General features: G+C 40.7%; 2 long non-coding RNA genes across 2 annotated transcripts in view; one reads left to right on the forward strand and one right to left on the reverse strand.

Moving 5' to 3' along the window:
* The window catches only part of LOC139357912 (uncharacterized), a 559,919-nt gene that overhangs the window by 350,260 nt on the left and 190,481 nt on the right, over window positions 1–19,178 (reverse strand). The gene's annotated exons all lie outside the window — the stretch shown is intronic.
* Window positions 1–19,178, forward strand: part of LOC105465331 (uncharacterized) — a 57,056-nt gene that overhangs the window by 13,227 nt on the left and 24,651 nt on the right. The window contains exons 4-5 of the long non-coding RNA XR_977488.2: window positions 5,240–5,451; window positions 10,407–10,638. This is a non-coding gene — a long non-coding RNA (uncharacterized lncRNA). The remainder of the gene's footprint in view (window positions 1–5,239; window positions 5,452–10,406; window positions 10,639–19,178) is intronic.

The following is a 19,178-nucleotide window of genomic DNA, read 5'->3' on the forward strand; positions in this document are numbered from 1 at the left end:
CAACGCTCTAAAACAACCAACATGTCAAAAAAGAAATAATGATGGGAACTAGAAAATAAGATGAATACACAAAATGCAATGTGCCAAAATTTAATAAATGTAGAGAAGGCAGTGCCCAGAAGAAAATTTATGGATTCAAATAACTACATTAAAAAAGAAGAAAAATTTGAATTAATTAACAAACTTTATACCTTGAGGAACTAGAAATAAACAGAAAATTATACCCAAAGGTGACCAAAAAACAAATAAATAAACAAAAATAAGAATACAGTGGAGATAAAACGAAAAAACGTAAATACAAAAAAAGAAACCAAAGTTGGTTCTTTGAAAATACTTTTTAAAAAATTAACAAGGCTTTAGCCAGACTGACAAATCAAAAAAGACAAAAATAACTAAAATCAGAAATGAAAGTGGGGTACAATTATTGACTTTATAATAATAAAAAGGATTATAAGAATATATTATGAATAAATGTATCTCAAACAATAGGCAATCTAGATGAAATAGAAACTTCTCACAAGCACACAAATTGTCCAAACTGACTCAGAATAAATAGAGAACTACAGATCTACAATAAGAGACTGAATCAGTTATCAAAAACCTCCCAATAAAGTCCAGGATCAAAAGATTTTACTGTGACCTTTATTAAACATTTTTAAAGTAACACTAATATTCCTGAAATGCTTACACAAAATAGAAGAAGAGAAAACACAACCTGACTCATTCCATGAGTCCCGTGTTATTCTGATACCACTGCAGAGTACGAAATACTGCAGATGCAAAGATATTTTATGTTCATTGGTAGGAAGACAATATTTTTGTGTCAATACCACCCTAAGCAAGCTCTGGCCTGAATGCACTCTCTATCAAAAATTTAACAGTCATTTAGGGCTAAACGAAAAAGCTTGTTCTCAAATTCATACGGAACTCCAAAGAGCTTAAAAAAGCCACAACAATTTTGAAAAAGAAAAAAAAAAAGGAGGATTCATCTTTCTCAATTTCAAAACTTATTACAGTAATCAAAGCAGTGTGATACTGGCACAAAGATTAGAAATAATATATAACTCAATAGAATTAAAAGTCTTGAAATAAACCCTCAGATATATGGACAATTTATTTTTTTTAAATATAGTTATCTTTCCCAGTGGGAAGGAGAACTATCCTCAACAAATAATACTGAGATAACTGCATTTCCACAAGAAAAAGATTTAAGTTGAACCCCACTTTACACCTTATACAAAAATCAACAAATGTATGAGCTAAACCCATAAAATCCTCAGAAGAAAACCTAGGCATAAAACTTTATGTCCCTGGATAAGACAACAGATTTGTTGATATATCGCCAGAAAACAAGCAACATAAGTGAAAACAGATGAATTAAGATTCATAAAAATTGAAAACTTTAGTGCATCAAACAAAATTATCAAGAAAGTGAAAATAAAACTTATTAAGGATTTAAAGTATTTATACATTGTATATTTTTGAGAGCTTAATATATTGAATAAAGTACTCTTACAGCTCAAGAACAAAATGACAAAAACCCAAAGAAAATTAGGCAAAAGACTTGTATAGACATTTTTCCATACAAGACAAACAAATGCTTAATAAGAACATGAAAATATTTTCAACATCTCTAGTCATTACAGAAATGCAAATTAAAACCTCAATGAGAAACCACTCACACTTCATCTCCTAAGATGGTTATTGACATCAATACAGGCAGGAGGTAGACAAATCCTAGGCAGAGAGGAGTGGGTCCCAGTGAAACCCAACCTTCAAGTTGAAGGCAGTTTGAAGCCAAACTACAAGTCCTGGGTAAATCCACAGACCAGATTGAGTGCCTCTATCCCCATTTGGTGCACTTTTCTTAGATTGATCCGCACCCTTCACCTATTTTACATATACCTATCCTTCTCTAATTGCTTTTTTACACTGTCATGTGCACCTTTGAATGATGCCTTTGTTTTAGCCTCTTTGCATACTCATAAACCAATCAGCACAGCACTCTCACATTCTGGGCCCATAAAAGCCCCAGACCCAGCCACACTGAGGGAGAGACCACCTGACCACATTCCCTCTTCACTAAGAGCTTTTTCATCGCTCAGTGAAACTTTTATCCTCTCTCCTCACCCTTTGATTGTCAGCATAAGCTCATTCTTCTTGGACTCCGAACAAGAACTTGGCACCTGGCTGAGCACAGGTACAAAGAAAGCAGTAACACTGTGGCCCTCCAACCTCTGCAAGCAGAAGGGAACTGCTCCACTCCATGGAAAGCAGTGCTGGGGCTGAGCCAATCCAGGTGCCTCAGGCCAGAGCAGTGTGACGGGACTGAGTTGTTAACTTGCCACTGTGCCTTAGGCTGTGGACAGTGGGACTAAAAGAGTTATTATTCACACTGTAACACCCAATCTGGGACTTCTGGGTCATGGGCTTCCCTGCTTGAGTGCCTTCATGTTCCCCTTGTCTAGATGCTAGAGTCCACCATGGAAGTCACTTGCAACATGCTTGGTCAAGCTGTAAGCCCTGCATGGAGCCCACTCCTGTGCCAATACTTGAAGCAGCTGGCCAGACCCTTCACTCACTTGCCTATACACCCTCTTCATCTGGGGGCTGAGCTCATAATCATGGTGGCTGCAGGATTCATGCCAGAGTGAAAGCCAGGTGTGGCCCAGTGGCTGAGTGGTTGGGGCACCTCCTGTGGAGAATGTGGGTCAAGCAGGGGCACTGCTGGCTGGAAATCTCCAGCCGGAGGTCTCAAGCTGGCAAAATGGCTGAGAAAAATTCTGCATCATTTCAACAACTTAAAAAAATTTAAAAAACATAAAATGAAAATATCAAGTTTGGGCAAGTCCATGAAGATACTGTGTTAGTGGTAATGTAAAATGGAGAAGCCCCTATGTGGAATAGTTTAGAAGTTTTTTAAAAAACCTAAACACAGAATTACTGTATGACTAAGCAATTCCACTCCTAGTATATACCCAAAGAATATGAAAACAGTCACTCATGCAGTTACTTGTATGTCAGTGTTGATGAGGATATAGAGAAATTGGAAACTTTGTGCACTGTGGTTGAGAATGTAAAATGGTTGCAGCCACTACAGAAAACAGTGTGTTAGTCCTCAAAACAAACAAACAAAAATTAACACATGATACAGCAATTCTACTTCTAGGTATATATCTAAAATAATTTAAAGTAGGTTCTCAAAGAGATTTCTGACACTGATGTTCATAGCCGCATTATTTACAATAGCCACAAAATTGAAATAACCCAAGTATTCATCAACAGATGAATATATAAATATAAGGTGGTGTATATAAATGATGTGTTATTTAGCCTTAAAATAGTGAAACATCCTATAATATGTATGATCCTTGAAAATACTATGCTAAGTAAAATAAGCCAAACACAACAGGAAAAATATCATATGATGCCACTCATCAAATATCTAAAACAGGAAAATTCGTAAAGACAGAAAGTAGATGAGAGGTTACCAAGCGCCATGGGATTGAAGATTGAGGGTTTTGCTCTATGGTTATGAAGTTTCTGTTTGGGATAATGAAAACATTTTATAAACAGATAGTGGTGGTGGTTGTATAAGATTCTAAGTGCAGCTAATACCAAGGAATTGTATACTTAAAATGGTTGCAATGCTAATTTCATGTTATATATATTTTGCCACACAAAAAAAAATCAAAATACGTAAAGGGACTATGAGTAGATTAACATGCTATTGTTAAAAAGAGAATGAGCATTAAGCATCTGTAGTTTCAAATAATAAAAAGAAATTTTTTCCTTAGATGAAATGTTTATGGGTAAGTAATAGGCAGATTAGTCTGAAAATATAAACATGGACTTGAGGGTGAAAGGCCTTGAAGATTAAATATGGTCTTCAGGGTTCAGTCAGTGAGAAGACAATGAAGGTTCTCAGGATGGAGTGTGCCAGGTTCTAACTGAGTGGGCAAGTGGCAGGTAGCTGGAAAAACACTCAAGGAATCATAGACAGTTTTGACATGGATTTACTCTCTCTCTGAGCACAAGCAAGCCATATGTATGGTGTTATCAGGATAATTATACCTTTTCCAGACAATAATAGTTCCAAGCCAAGCAAGAGCTAACATGGGTGATCACCTAATGTGCCTCACATAGCATGGCTACATAATGTGTGAGAGTGTATGCCTGAACTCCAAACTTGCTAAGTTATGCTGCACTGGAAGGCTGCTTCAGCCTACTCCTGACTAAAGCACAGCCATTCCCTTACACCCCACTCTCTAGGCTGAGGTTGTCCTATGGGCAGGGACACGAGCCATTAGGGCGAAGCCCTGAATCCATAACCCACAACAGCAATACAGAGAGCAACAGCTCACTACTAGGATCCAAGCTATGCAACTTATGACTATTAAGGCCCAATGTAGGCCAGAGCCTAGGGATTCCCACCATCTCTGCAGGGAGTTGTCAGTAAAGCTCTTGAGCACCTTACTGTCCCGTGAGACCCTTTGCAGGGCTGCTGTTATGTTCTGCCAATTGTCAGGGATAAAGGTACAACATTGTGTTCCTAAAAAGGCACAGGTGCCTTCTTGGGCAGCAGTTATTATGTCTAAGGCCATTTGGTTTTGTAATATCACCTTTCTGACCTGATCAACCTCATCTTTTAACAGGAGGAGGACCACTCAGGTGTAATTTAGAATCTGAGCAGTGTGCTCTGCAAGAACAGTAACTTGTGCTTCTACTGTTATAGCACCTGCTCCAGATAGTCATTGCCAAGGGATATAACCACGAGGGGGCTCATCACACTCACAAAAACCAAGTGTGTTGTACCTCCTCCCAGTTATGTGGGCATCTGGGCAACATGGGGAGGACAGTGGCAGGTACATAAGGCCACCCTCAGGTACACCATCCAGTTCAATCCACTGGTAAGTAAGTAAGCCACCCTTTGTCCCCAGAGACCCATAAACTCCCAGGGGGCACAAAATCCATCGGGGCCTGACCTTGGAGGGGCCACTTGTTCCACCGTACCTTCAGTGTGGCAACGTGTGTTATGTTTACACAGGCCGTGATGGGTACCCGCCCTACAGTGGTGTCGCCCGTGTTGCTCTATGCACTGTGGTTCCTCGGCTGGGGCTACCACATATTTCCCCACTAGCCAGCCCCAGACATCATAAATGCTATGGGCCAGTCAGGGGGCAAGTATACCATGGGTCTTGTGGATCCTTTGTTCAAAGCTTGTCACATTGCATTCCAGGCATTGGCCATGGAACCCCAAGTCTCCAGCCATGTCCAGTTCTCTGCAGGCACTGAATATATGTGCTAAGGCAAGCCATCTGCAGCTGCTGCTGGAAGGGAGGCACAGATCCAACAGTTAGAAACCTTGGTCACCTCCGCATAGGTGTGGTGCCAGTCCACAATGCAGTTGGAGCATGTTAACCTATGGTTGAAATGACAGAGAAGACACAGGTACTGATGGAGGTAAATCACATCCCTCAGACAAAATACAGGCTAACCTTTCATCCCTGGATAACAATGCAGCCTCCAAGGGCTTCTGCCCTGGGCAATGGTACCATAGCTTCTCAGCTCCCCATGGTTCCTTTAGGTCCTGTATCTATGCCAAAGTCATGGGGGAGATCATAATAAGCCACATAGACTGTCATAATATGTCCTCTGGAGGAGGGTTCCTTCCCTGGCTATTCCCTATGAACAGTCAACCATGGGGGCCATGCATTGAACACCCAAGGAGTGACATGAAAGTCATACTATAGGTCCTCCCCTCAGGGAGCTATGATGGCCAGCCACTGGCAGTGAGGGCTTGGAAGGTCCATGGTCACGGCCAGGTTTTCTGTTCCCCTACCTGTAGGGGCACTGGGGCAGGCAAAAGCAGGTTACCACTCATCCCCATACCTGGTTGGAGGAGGCCATCCTTGGTATGCATCTGAAACTAAATGTGGATAGCAGCCTGGTGTAACAAAGCCTCCACTGGGGAAGGGTCACCTTTCCATGGCCATTCATTCAAGGTTTGGAGCACTGGGTCCAGCCTGGTACTCCAGCCCCACAGACAGAATGTGACATGCAAGTGTAACCCATTCTTCAAGAGCCTGTTACATCACTTAACCCTACCTGCAGTTTGCGGGTTGTATAACACATAGAATCCCTACTTTTTGACCATATAGTGTGCTCATTGTTTTACCTATTTTCCAGTGAAATGTGTTCCCCTATCACTCTCAACAGCCAGAGGGTGACCACACAGGGCACATAAGTGTTTCAGGGCCTGGATGGCGTGCTGTTGGTTGGCCACCCCTGCATTTGGCAGGGGCCCAGTGTAGTCTACTTGCCACCTGGTCAAGGCCACTCACCCTATTGTTACTTATTGTGTAACAATGGGCACCTGCCTCCGTGTAGGGTATGCCTGAGCACATGCCAGGCATGCGCAAGCTTCTCAAATGTCTTGTGTGGGCAGAGACCGACCCCAGGGCTTAGTGACCTGTTGCATCAGTTTACCCCCCTCATGTCCCAGTTTCTGGTGTAGCCACAAGGCCACATCATGTCTAGGTACTGACTCTAACCACCGAAACTTGGCCAAGGCATCTGCCTCATCATTGCCGGGGTGGCCAAAGGCATATGGCATGACACATGATAAATAGTTGCCTCTTTCTGATGTCCAGTTTCCCGGAAGTCTTGCCACATGGCTTGGCCCCAAATGTGTTGGTGACTAACTAGCCACTTCTGTGTTTTCCAGGTAGTTAATCACAAGGCTAAGCCTCAGTAGACCACCCAGCTATTGGTACAGATTACCATAGGTGTCACCTCCTGGGTGATTACCATCCATACGTCTCTAAGTTCAATCCATTGGCTACTTTGTCCACACCTGATTTCAAACCATATGGTGTCAGTACTAGGTTGGGCTACAACAGTGATACAGGCAACAGTAGCACCTCAGCTAGACACATCTGTGTACCATGCCCCATCAGGAATGAGGGGGATGCCTTTCCTTAAATGGTGAAGGCTCAGGGTCTAGGGGTGCCTCAAGCCCAGTGAACTTATCTTGCATTAGGACTACTGGTCCCAAGATCTCTTGCAGCTCTGCTACTAAGGGACTTGTACTCAGCATACTCCACTACTCCAAGTAGGCGCCCCACTTTGCCAAAGTAGATGTCTGTGCCATTCCAGTCCAGGGGTCTGTTACCCATGAACTCACTCATCCTGCTATCTAATAAGTCATCCACATGATGATGGCAGCCCATCCTGTCACACTCTCACAAGCCTGAAGGGTGCCAAACACAGCTGTTACTCTATCAGGGAATAGTGGAGGTCAGCTCTCTTCCATAGTTTCAAAAGCCTGCTGGCATTCTCAAGTGCTCTGTGAGCTACCGCAGGCCTCAGCCAAAACCATCTGTGCTCACATGCACGCCCAGCTCAAATGGGCACCTCTGGTAAACTACCCAAAGAGCTTGTGCCTTCTGAATAGCCTGACTGCCTGCCAGGAAGGTGGTCTCAGCTGCATCATCCCAATCACAGGTAGCTCCCTTCTTTGTTAACATATGAAACAATTTTATCATTTGAACTAAATGGGACACAAATGCCTGCCAATATCCCAGGAGGCACACAAAAGTTTGCAGCTGCTTCACCATGGTGGGCTGGGGATACGCCTGAATCTTATCAGTGATAGCCTCTGGGATGGCTTCTGTTTTATTTCAACCAGATAACTCCTAAGAATCTGGCAGATAATCCAGGCCCCTGGACCTTGAATTTGTTGATGGCCCAACCACATGCTGCCAAATGTTGCCGTAAGAGGGGTGCTACCACTTTTAAATCCGCAAGAGAAACAGAGGTTAACATAATATCATCAATATGATGGAATAGGCAGACCCCTTCTGGACATAGCCAAGTGGCTAAATCCATGACAACTAGACCATGACATTTCGTGGGGCTATGCACATAGCCCTGCAGCAACACTGTAAAAGTCCATCGTTACCCATCCCACGTGAAGGCGAACTGTTCCTGACTCTCTGGGGCGATGTCTGTGGAGAAAAATGCGTTGGCCAAGTCCACTACATAGTGGTACTCTCCCAGTTCCCTTGTCAAATGGTCCATTGAATCCATGATCGAGAGTGGAGCTGCATGCAAAGGGGGTGTTACTTTATTCAGTTCCTGATAGTCCACCGCCATCCACCAGTTTTCATCAGACTTTCTAACTGGCCACATTGGACAACTGTAGGGGCTGTGGGTGCCACACACTATTTGTACATCCTTCAGCTTTTTTTTTTTTTTTTTTTTTTTTGAGACGGAGTCTGGCTCTGTCGCCCAGGCTGGAGTGCAGTGGCGCGATCTCGGCTCACTGCAAGCTCCGCCTCCCGGGTTCACGCCATTCTCCTGCCTCAGCCTCCCGAGTAGCTGGGACTACAGGCGCCCACAACCGCGCCCAGCTAATTTTTTGTATTTTTAGTAGAGACGGGGTTTCACCGTGGTCTCGATCTCCTGACCTTGTGATCCGCCCGCCTCGGCCTCCCAAAGTGCTGGGATTACAGGCGTGAGCCACCGCGCCCGGCCCTTCAGCTTTTAAAATTATCTCAGTTATCTCCATACGCCTACCCAGCAAATGATATTGACTTGGGTTTTGGTAGAACCTAAGGCTGGTGATGCATATGCCCACACAGCACCAGCTTCACCACATGCACTCAGAGTCTGAATTCCCTGGCCATGGTTTGTAACATCAGGTCATGCAAGATATCCACCCGCGGAATGTATTCCAGTATGAGAGAGACATACACAGCATATAAATGGAGAGCCAAATGGACGATGCCAAGGAGCAGAGATACAGGTTTCACTTTCACTGACTGGCCTCCATAATCATCAATGTAAGTAGGTTTGCCAGGAAACTTATCCGGGTTCTTATAAAGAAGGCTGCAATCTGCCCCAGTATCAACCAGTGCCTGTACTCACCGTACACTGGTGGGAGAACCAGTGGATCGCTAATTCCATACATGGCCTTCAGTCAGCTGGTGTTCCCCCAAGCCGGGCCCCTCGGCCAGCTCCCTAATCAAACAAAAAAGGCGTTATATTTCTGCCTGTCTGCAGCAAGTAGTCTTTGAGCTACATCCCCCGGTGGGACTGGATCACACAGCAATGTCCTTCTCCCCCTTAGGCATTTTCTGGGACTGCTGCTCCAGAGACAAACGTCTCCTCAAAGTTAGGAGTACTTTATTGGGCTGTGTATCAATTTGCTTGTGGTCAACCCTGGCCAAAATCAAATCTATCCACACATGTGAGTGTGCCACTCACTGGGGGTCTTTTTCTTCCATTGTGGGACCCCTGCAGGTGGGATATCCTCCCCTTCTTTACAGCGTGGACCCCTCTGTTTCACTGACAGCTTCCCCAAGAGCCATCATAGCAGTGGTCACTTTATGTATGCAGCACTGTACGTATGGGATGAGGACAGCAGCTAGGGAGCCAAAGGTACTTGGGGGTGCAGAACCCAACACAATATTCCTCATGTGGGAGGTGAAACGTTCATCATCTGGTCCCTGGGTATTCAGGTCAAACATAGCCTGCCACATACTCATCTCTCGGATGACTTGCACCAAATCGGCATACAACTGCCATTTACTCACGGTTTTGCATATTTCACTGGTGTCGTTCCACAGTCTGTATGGCTGCCCATAGTCACTCAGTCAGGGTGTGGCTACCTTGCCCTTGCCCAACCACCTGCTCATCTGCAACTGCTGATGGAGGGAGGGGTGAGTGGTGATAGAGGCCAGCTTTTCCATCTCAGAGGCAGAACAGGAGATACCATCTGCTTCTTCTTCCCACAAATGAAGCACTCAGGCAGGCAGAGGTTCCCCTGGATGCTGACAGCAATGCTTGCCTAATTCCCGCAACTCAGTTGGGGTATAGGCAATATATGAGGTATGTTGCCTTACCTTGGAGAGTCCCCGAGTTTGCCTTTGGGGCCCCAATGGCTGTTCATGATCTGCCTTCTGATGGACCACTGGACAAGCGCACAACGGGGGTTCTTCCTCCTTGGTGTCAGATGAGTGGGGGTGTCCAACTGAGATGAGGGACCCAGGCCTGCATTCACAGCAGCCTCTAATTCCTTTTCCAAGCTCTGTAGCCAGGCCTGCAGGGGCCCTGCCTGCACCTGGAGGTCTCTATTCATGGCAGCTTCTATCTATTTTTCTGAGCTGTGTAGCAGGGCCTCCAGGTGCCCTGCCTGTGTCTGGAGGCGTCCATTCACGGCAGTATCTATCTCTTTTTCTAAGCTGTGTAGCTAGGCCTCTAGGTGCCCTGCCTGCACCTGGAGGGCCCTGACCTGCACTGCATCTCTCAGGGACTGGGTATGTACTTCTTGTAGCACAGTCAAAAGTGTCTATTCAACTCTTCTGGCAAAAGATCACTCCCTCTCCATGCTGTGCTTCCAGCTGCTTCAGCGCCCTCTCCATGCTTGCGGGGAACCATCTACCTCCACTCAGGTTTCCACTGAGGCCCATCCGAGCAGCACAGCTGCCACCGGGTACCACAACCCATGTTGCAGCCACCTGGCTGACCCAGAACTAACAGGGTATGAAGGCTCACTCACCTCGGGACCCTGTTCGTGATGCCAATTGTCAGGTTCTAACTGAGGTCCGAGGGGAGTTGGTCGGCAAGTGGCAGGTAACTTGGAAAACACTTGAGGAATCGTAGACAGTTTTCACATGGCTTTACTCTCTCTCTGGGCATGAGTGAGCCTATGTACAGCTTTTATTATACCTTTTACAGACAATAGTGGCTCAGGGCCAATCACAAGCTCATGTGGGTGACCACCTAATGCTCCTCACATGGCATGGTTACATAATGTGCAGGGTTATGTGCCTGCACTCGAAACCCACTGAGTCGTGCTGCTCCAGGAGGCCGCCACGGTCTACTCCTTACTAAAGCAGTCATTTTCCTTACAGAAGGTGACATAAGCAATACTATATTACAAATATTTAGCCTATTAGTAGATGGGCCATAATGGAGAAATATTGCTGGGCAGAGTAAGCTGGTTGGTATGTTCACAATCATCCACATAAGATATGCAATATTTCAGAGCCAACTACAGAATAGGAAGAAAATGATAAGTCCACCATATGTTAAATTCTTTGATAAGAAATTTAAGTTTGGGTTCATCTATATATACCCTAAGTAGCATAGTGATTGGGATATTTGACGTACTCTTAAAATATTAAATATTTTAAAATGTTGTATACATGTGAGTACATATCAAATAGCTTAGATGAGTAATTTTGAGTTGGGGACATGGAAGTATTAAAGATCCCTTTTGAGAATCTGAGCTGGAGTGGAAGGACGTCATTTACCATGGAAAGATCCTACTGCAATTTGTCAGATTTTTCTATTGGACTGATATAAGTAAATATTTCCAACCCATGCTCACATACGTAATAAGTTTGAATAAGTAAAGAAATATTCTTTTCCTATGCAGCTATAATTCTGGCTCTAAAGGAACAATAAAAATGACAAACAACTATTATGTGGCTGAATTAAATTGGTGAAACCATGGGGAACCATGCTCTTCAGTGGGTCTTCTGGTAGAAGCTAATGAGACCTTAAACAAACAGCTGTAGCTAATGCTGCAGCCTGAGGAAATGTCCCCCATTACATCCATGTGTTCATTTCACATCTGGGTTTTGAATTGCATTCTAGGTTTTCGTATCATTTTCTCATGTTTGGATCTTCCTCCCCATGAGTCCTTTATAGTTGATTCTTCAATCAAGTTGTACTTTTGAATTACTTTAAATTCTACCTCTGTCCAATGTCTTATTAATTCTCTATGGATTAGTGCTCTTAATATCAGTCCTGCTTATCCTGCTCCCATCTTCAGCACCCAGGAGCCCCCCTTCTTATGTGACTAGTACCTCTGAGTGAAATGAGTCCAGATTTTCCACCTGGAAGTGCATTGCTCTTTATTAGAACAGGTGGTTCTTATGATATTATACATCTTTCCCCTGTGCTTTATTGATATTTAAAGTTTAAGAAGTATCATCTATTTTATACATATTCTGAGATTATTACCTTTTGGTATATGCTTTTAAGTAAAAGCAATCAATTTCTTTTTAAAACCATCTTTATCAAGGATTAAACTGTACTAAAAAAACTTTTTGTCCTGAAATTAGGCTAGAAATTCTACTAAATATTTTAAATTGCCTATTCTAAATGTATTTCTAATGTTTTATGTTATTCAAAACTCAGACTGAGAATAAATGTTTAAGTCAATTTATGGAATTAAGTAATTATCCTGACATAATTCATTGTAACATTCAGAATATTTTTCTTGCATTATCTCTTAGAGTTCTTATGAAAGAATAATGCAATTATTTATATTTATACAGAAACTTGTGATTATACTCTATCACTAAGTAATTACTCAACAGTTATCACTTCAATGCTTAGAACATCAAAGAAACTTTGAAATGAAGATAATACTTATGAGATCAAGTTCACAAAGTAGTTGTGACATTTATAAGAGGGATAATTAAACACACTTTATGAATTGGGGATGGGATCTAGGTTGGGCCAAATCTGCATCCTTTGCAGAGTTGAAAATTGATCATTTATGTCTAATGAGAAAATGATGAGGTTCTTTCACTTAGTAAGAACAAATCCTAAAGGAAGTTGCTGTTAGACAGAACAAATTTGTCCATATACACTTTGCCATTGGAACAGTGGCTTCTAGCTTTCATCACAGGAAAATATTTTTACTCAGTTTTCAATTACTGGTCAGCTTCAGTTTCTTGTTGTGATAGGTTGTAAAAGGGAAGTATTTACATTGTAAAAATTACTTTCTTAAAGCCACGAGACACTGAAGTATATCAGAGCATTCCCAAAATAGGAAAGAGGCATTTCTCCTGAACTCATCAATCAATAGGCTTTAGTCATGACATCTCCTTAGCTGTAGGGCCAAACATGTGTAAGTGGTATGCAGCAAACATAGTAATACTCACCAAATGAGTACCTGTACCCAGAGGAAGATAGTGGGGCCCGCCAGCAATGGTCTTTCTGGCAGAAACAGTAGTAAAACAGAAATGGCAGTGCTTTTACACAAAGATGGTGATACCCAGAGGTACTCATGACCCCTAACAGATTAGGCAGAGGTGTGCTTTCGAAGTAGAAATGTGTGGGGTCAGAATACATAGCTGTCCTCTACATCTGGTTCTGAGGAATAGAAGGGATGGACAACTGTCACTTGATAAGCAGGAAACAAGTTATATTTATGAATCTATCTGACATTCTACACCTGGCAATATGTTTAATTCACATAGCAATTTCTGTATCAGTAGGCGAGAGTAAACACCAGGGTGATATATTCACTTCTCTCAAAGTGACCTTGTCAGCTGAAGAAAAGAATTGTGTATTATTATATATTTCTGGGAAAAAATTGGCACTTGATACCACCTAAATTGACTACTTTTTAGCATTTCCTCAGTAGCACTTACGTATTTAGTCAGCACTATATTATTTTTACCTCTGCTAACCTGCACTTTGAAATTGGTTCCACCAATTCACTTTATAAATATCTACTGAGTTCAAGGAATGTGGCCCAGTATGGTAGTGGAGACATGAAAATGAGTAAGATAGCTCTTTCTCTCAGAGAGTTTGCAATTAGGCAAAAATACAAAATAAAAATAATGATCATATCATTAGCAATATATGTAGTAGTCTCTGATGTGATACAGAAGAAATGTACTTTTATAATTAGAATATTATACAAAATAAGTTCCACTAATTTATAAATATTAAATAATCTACTATATATTGAATACTACGTACTTAGTATATGGCAGTGAAGCATACAGACAAAATCCCTTGCTGTTATGCAGCTTATAGTCTAGTGAGAAGACAAAGAAAACAAATAAATAAATGAATGAGAAAGGAACAATTGAATGAATGGTAAAGAGAAAATGTGCTATGAAATAGACTTAAGCTATAATTATACATGGGATTTCTGGGCTTGGAGAGGTTAGTTTCAATTGCAATTCAATAACACGATTAGTTAAACATCTTTGAGTAACTGAGTAAGAACCTGAAAGTGATGAGTCATACATGTACTTGGAGGAGACAAATAGTGATAGAATAGTGTTTAAATGAAAAACCTTGAGGCAGGAACATCCCTTTCCAATGGAAAGAACAGGATACAATTCAGTTTAGCTGAAGCAGAAAATCTAAAGGAGACTAACAAGGGATGACTCAAGAAAGGTGTCAGGAGCCTGGAACATGTAGAACTTTGTAAGTCATTGTGAAGACTTTAGTATTTTTCGCTGAGAGAGACAGGAAGCCACTGGAGAGTTTGAGTAGATGAGTGACCAGATTTGATTTACAGCTTAAGAGAATTATTCTGGCTGCTGTGTCCAAAATAGACACCAGGAAAGCAAGTGCAGAAGAAAAGATACTAGGTAGGCAGTTGCTCCAGATAAGACATGATCATGGCTTGATGCACAGTGGGATAAAGACACACTCTCAGAAGTTTGAAATACTTTGCAGATATAGCTTACAGTACTAACTGATGTATTGGTTATGAGATTTGAGAAAAAGAAAGTAAACGCAATCTCCAAGATACCTGCCTTGAGTAGAAAGAGATTGGTGTTTCCACTTATACATGTAGGAAAGACTGTTGAAAGAGACAATTTAGAGAGAAAATTGGTACATTTTTTCTATGTGTGAATCTTGAAATGTCAATTACATATTTGTGTGGAATTTAATACAAAAACGTTTACAGAGCAGTGGAAAGGTCTGTAATGGAGAGGTCAAAGGTATCAGAAACTCTAATACTGGATGATTATACAGAAAGAGAGGTATAAATAGAAGAAGAAATTAGGAAGAGAAACAGTAACAAAGAGAGAAATAAGAGAAGAAAATAAGGCATGACAGCATTTGGAGACAGAGAAAGTGAGCTAAAATAGTGAAATATACTAAACGAAGAAATTAATGAGGTGGAAAAACTAGAATTTTCTTTCTTTTTTTTTCTGTTTTTAGACAGAGTCTCACTCTGTTGCCCATGCTGGAGTGCAGTGATGCGATCTCGGCTCACTGCAAGCTCCGCTTCCCGGGTTCATGCCATTCTCCCGCCTCACCCTCCTGTGTAGCTGGGACTACAGGCACCCGCCACCACGCCGGGCTTTTTTTTTTTTTTTTTTTTAGTAGAGACGGGATTTCACCGTGTTTGCCAGGATGGTCTCCATCTCCTGACCTCGTGATCTGCCCACCTTGGCCTCCCAAAGTGCTGGGATTACAGGCATGAGCCACCACCCCCGCCCTTGAATTTTCTTTTTTAAGTGAAGCCAAATGAAGAAAATATTTTGATGAGAAGATAGGGAATCCATAAATTTCCATCAATAAATTGAATAACTGGAAAAATCCATAGATTATGAGTACAGAGTCATGAATTATTACATGTATTAGATAAACTGTAATGTGTTGCATACAGAGTGTGCAAAGTGGTAGGAATTTGAATGCTACAATATAGCTAGACTAATACCATATTTTATTTTTTATTATTCATAAATTATCTACAATATTATCTTTCTTCTTTAATGGAAATATAATATTTTAACATTTTACAGGTCACAATACATTCATTTAAATATATTTAAATTATAAATTTTTAATGAACAACTGTAATAAATACCACAAAATGTTTTAATAAACATTCAACGTCTAACTTTTCTTTTTCTGTAGAGTTCTACTATATACAAATTAATGAGTGATGGTGAGATCTATTCCCTGTGGAGAAATAGCTATGTACCAAATTTGAGTCATATTCTGTTATTGAACACACAAATGTGTATAGGTAAATGAAGAAAATCTACATTTTCTTGGTTTTATTAACCCATCTTTGCTGTACATATTTAACTTAAACTTGCAAGAAACAGAAATAACATCTTTTCCTTAAGGTTATAATGATAGTCTACATCTGCTAGAAAGTATCATGCAGACAAGAAATTGTCAGAAATATATTTATGCAATGACATCAATGTGAATGTAGTTATAATATTTATTGCTGCAAATAAAATACAATAAAGTATACAAAGAACACATAAATCTTAAATAATCTGGTATTTACAAGTTATTTTATAAGATTAAAAACTTGAATCGTAAAAAAATTTTGTAAATTAAAAACCAAATAAAATGTAAAAATGTGTTTGTCCAAAGGATTATATGTATATTTCTATTAATTGTGTAAATTATCTGTATAGATTTCCTTATAAACTTTTGAGAAAAAAATATAACCTTACATGTCATAGAATATACTAAAATAAACTCACAAGATGATGTATTATGTGGTACTCAAATAATCCTAACAAGTAAAATTAGTTATATTTCTTAAGTTTCTGAAATTATGCCTGAGAAATTTTATAAATAAAAATGTGAAAATCCATCCTTATGAAAAAACTCCAATGACATAAATAACATTCCATGATTAAATTAAATAGACTGAAAAATGATGTAGAAAATTTTTTCCATCATGATGTTGCTGTTTGGTGGATAAAATTCTTTATTGTAATTCATAAGTAAAACAACTTTAGGAAATAGATATATTTCCTGTCTCATCGACAAACACATGCTTTTCATATTCATATTTCAAACTAACAGAAGAGTGTATTTGACAAAGAGAGCTAGCAGGAAAATGAACTCGCCCTTAGTCATACCAACTGTTGCCAATCTTAAGTAATTCTCGGAGTGGTTTAGTCTCACACAGGCAACAGCTGCAGGACTCTGATGAGCCTCCAGGGTGGTCTTGTGTGCCCAACATTTTTTGTTTTCTACTTAAAAATCAACTGACGAGGATGTGCCTGAGTACACACTGTTCTAACCAAATGCCTAATGCTATTTTATGTTGCCTTGAATTTTATTACCGAGCATCCTTTGAAATACGACGCATGCCATTTTTCTTTAATATCTAATTCTAAAAGCAAAGGAAGATAGCTTACTTCCTTGTACGTTTCATGAGTAAAGCAAAGAATCATGTCAGAAGCATAAAGCAATGCACTCCTCAGTAACAAGGTATCACTTCACAAATTATCATGAAAAGAAATGCCAAATTGGCTTAAGGTAAAACAAAACCAGCAAGAGAAAATTAAATTAAAAACTCATGGTCAATTCATTTTCTATTAGAAAAGACACAATGTCATTATACAATTCTATTTTCATACTTAATCTTTGTGGAAAACGTAATTAGAATAAACAATGATGAGAGAGAAGGTATAATAGGTATTTTTAAAAAATTCTATCCCTCCTGCCACCCTTCACCCTCAAGTAGACCACTGTGTCTATTGTTCCCTTCTTTGTGCCCATGTGTTCTCCTTTTATAGACCCCACTAATAAATGACAATGTACAATATTTGGTTTTCTGTTCTTGTGTTAGTTTGTTTAGGATGATGGTCTTTAGTTGTGTTCATGTTGCTGCGAAGCATTTTTTTTTTTTTTTCTTTATGAGACAGAGTCTCACTCAGTCGCCCAGGCTGGAGTGCAGTGGCGTGATCTCGGCTCACTGCAAGCTCCGCCTCCCGGCTTCACGCCATTCTCCTGCCTCAGCCTCCGGAGTAGCTGGGACTACAGGCGGCCGCCACCACGCCCAGCTTTTTTATTTTTATTTTTTTATTTTTTAGTTTTAGTAGAGACGGGGTTTCACCATGTTAGGCAGGATGGTCTCGATCTCCTGACCTTGTGATCCTCCCGTCTCAGCCTCCCCTAGTGCTGGGATTGCAGGCGTGAGCCACCGCGCCCAGCTCAAAGGATATTATCTTATTCTTTTCTTGTGGGGGATGTATAGTATTCCATAGTGTATATGTACCACCTTTTTTTTTTTATGTCCAGTCTAATGTTTGATGAGTGTTTAGGTTGATTCCGTCTTGGCTATTGTGAATAGTGCTACAATACACATATATGTACATTAGACTTTATGGTAGAATGAATTATATTCCTTTGGGTGTATACCCGGTAATAGGATTGCTGCATCAAATCATAATTCTATTGTAAGTTCTTAGAGAAATCGCCATACTGTTTGCCACAATGGCTGAACCTAATCTGCATTCTCACCAGCTGTGTGTTAGCATTCCCTTTTATCCACAACCTCGTCAGTATCTGTTATTTTTTGACTTTTTAATAGTAGCCATTCTGACTGGTGTGAGAAGGTATCTCATTGTGGTTTTAATTTGTATTTATCTAATAATTAGTGAAGTTGAGCATTTTCTCATATGCTTGTTGGCTGCATATGTCTTCTTTGAAAAAGTGTCTCTTCATGTCCTTTACCTGCATTTTAATAGGATTGTTTCCTTTTCTTGTAAATTAGTTTAAGCTCCGGCTGGGGGCGGTGGCTCACACCTCTAATCCCAGCACTTTGGGAGGCTGAGGTGGGCGAACCATGAGATCAGGAGATCGAGACCGTCCTGGCTAACACGGTGAAAGCCCGTCTCTACTAAAAATACAAAAAACGAGCCCGATGTGGTGGCAGGTGCCTGTCATCCCAGCTACTCAGGAGGTTGAGGTAGGAGAATGGAATGCACCCAGGAGGAGCAGCTGGCAGTGAGCCAAGATCACGCCACTGCACTCCAGCCTTCCAGCCTGGGTGACAGAGCAAGACTCCATCTTAAAAATAAATAAATAAATAAATAAATAAATAAATAAATAAATAAATAAATTGTTCAACCTCCTTGCAGATTCTAGATAATAAATCTTTATCAGACTCACAGTTGGCAAATATTTTCTCCTATTCTGTAGGTTGTCTGTTACTCTATTGATAGTTTCTTTTGCTATGCAAAAGCACTTTAGGTTAATTACTTCTCATTTATAGTTTTTGATTTCATTGCAATTTTTTTTGGCACCTTCATCATTAAATCTTTGCCATGTCCTATGTCCAGAATTGTATATTCTGGATTTTCTTCCATAGTTTTTATACTTTTGGGCTTTAAAATTAAATTTTTAATCTATCTTGAGGTGATTTTTGTATATGGTATAAGGAAGTGGTCCAGTTTCATTCTTCTCAATGTGGCCAGTCAGTTATCCCACCACCATTTCTGGAATAAGGAGTGCTTTCCCCATCGCTTGTTTTTGTCACCTTTCAAATTTCAGATGGTTGTAGTTCTGCAGCATTATATCTGGGCTCTCCATTCTGTTCCATTGGTCAATGTGTCTGTTTTTCTACCATTACCATGCTGTTT

Source organism: Macaca nemestrina, chromosome 13, assembly GCF_043159975.1.
Source record: "Macaca nemestrina isolate mMacNem1 chromosome 13, mMacNem.hap1, whole genome shotgun sequence".
Lineage (NCBI taxonomy): Eukaryota > Metazoa > Chordata > Mammalia > Primates > Cercopithecidae > Macaca > Macaca nemestrina.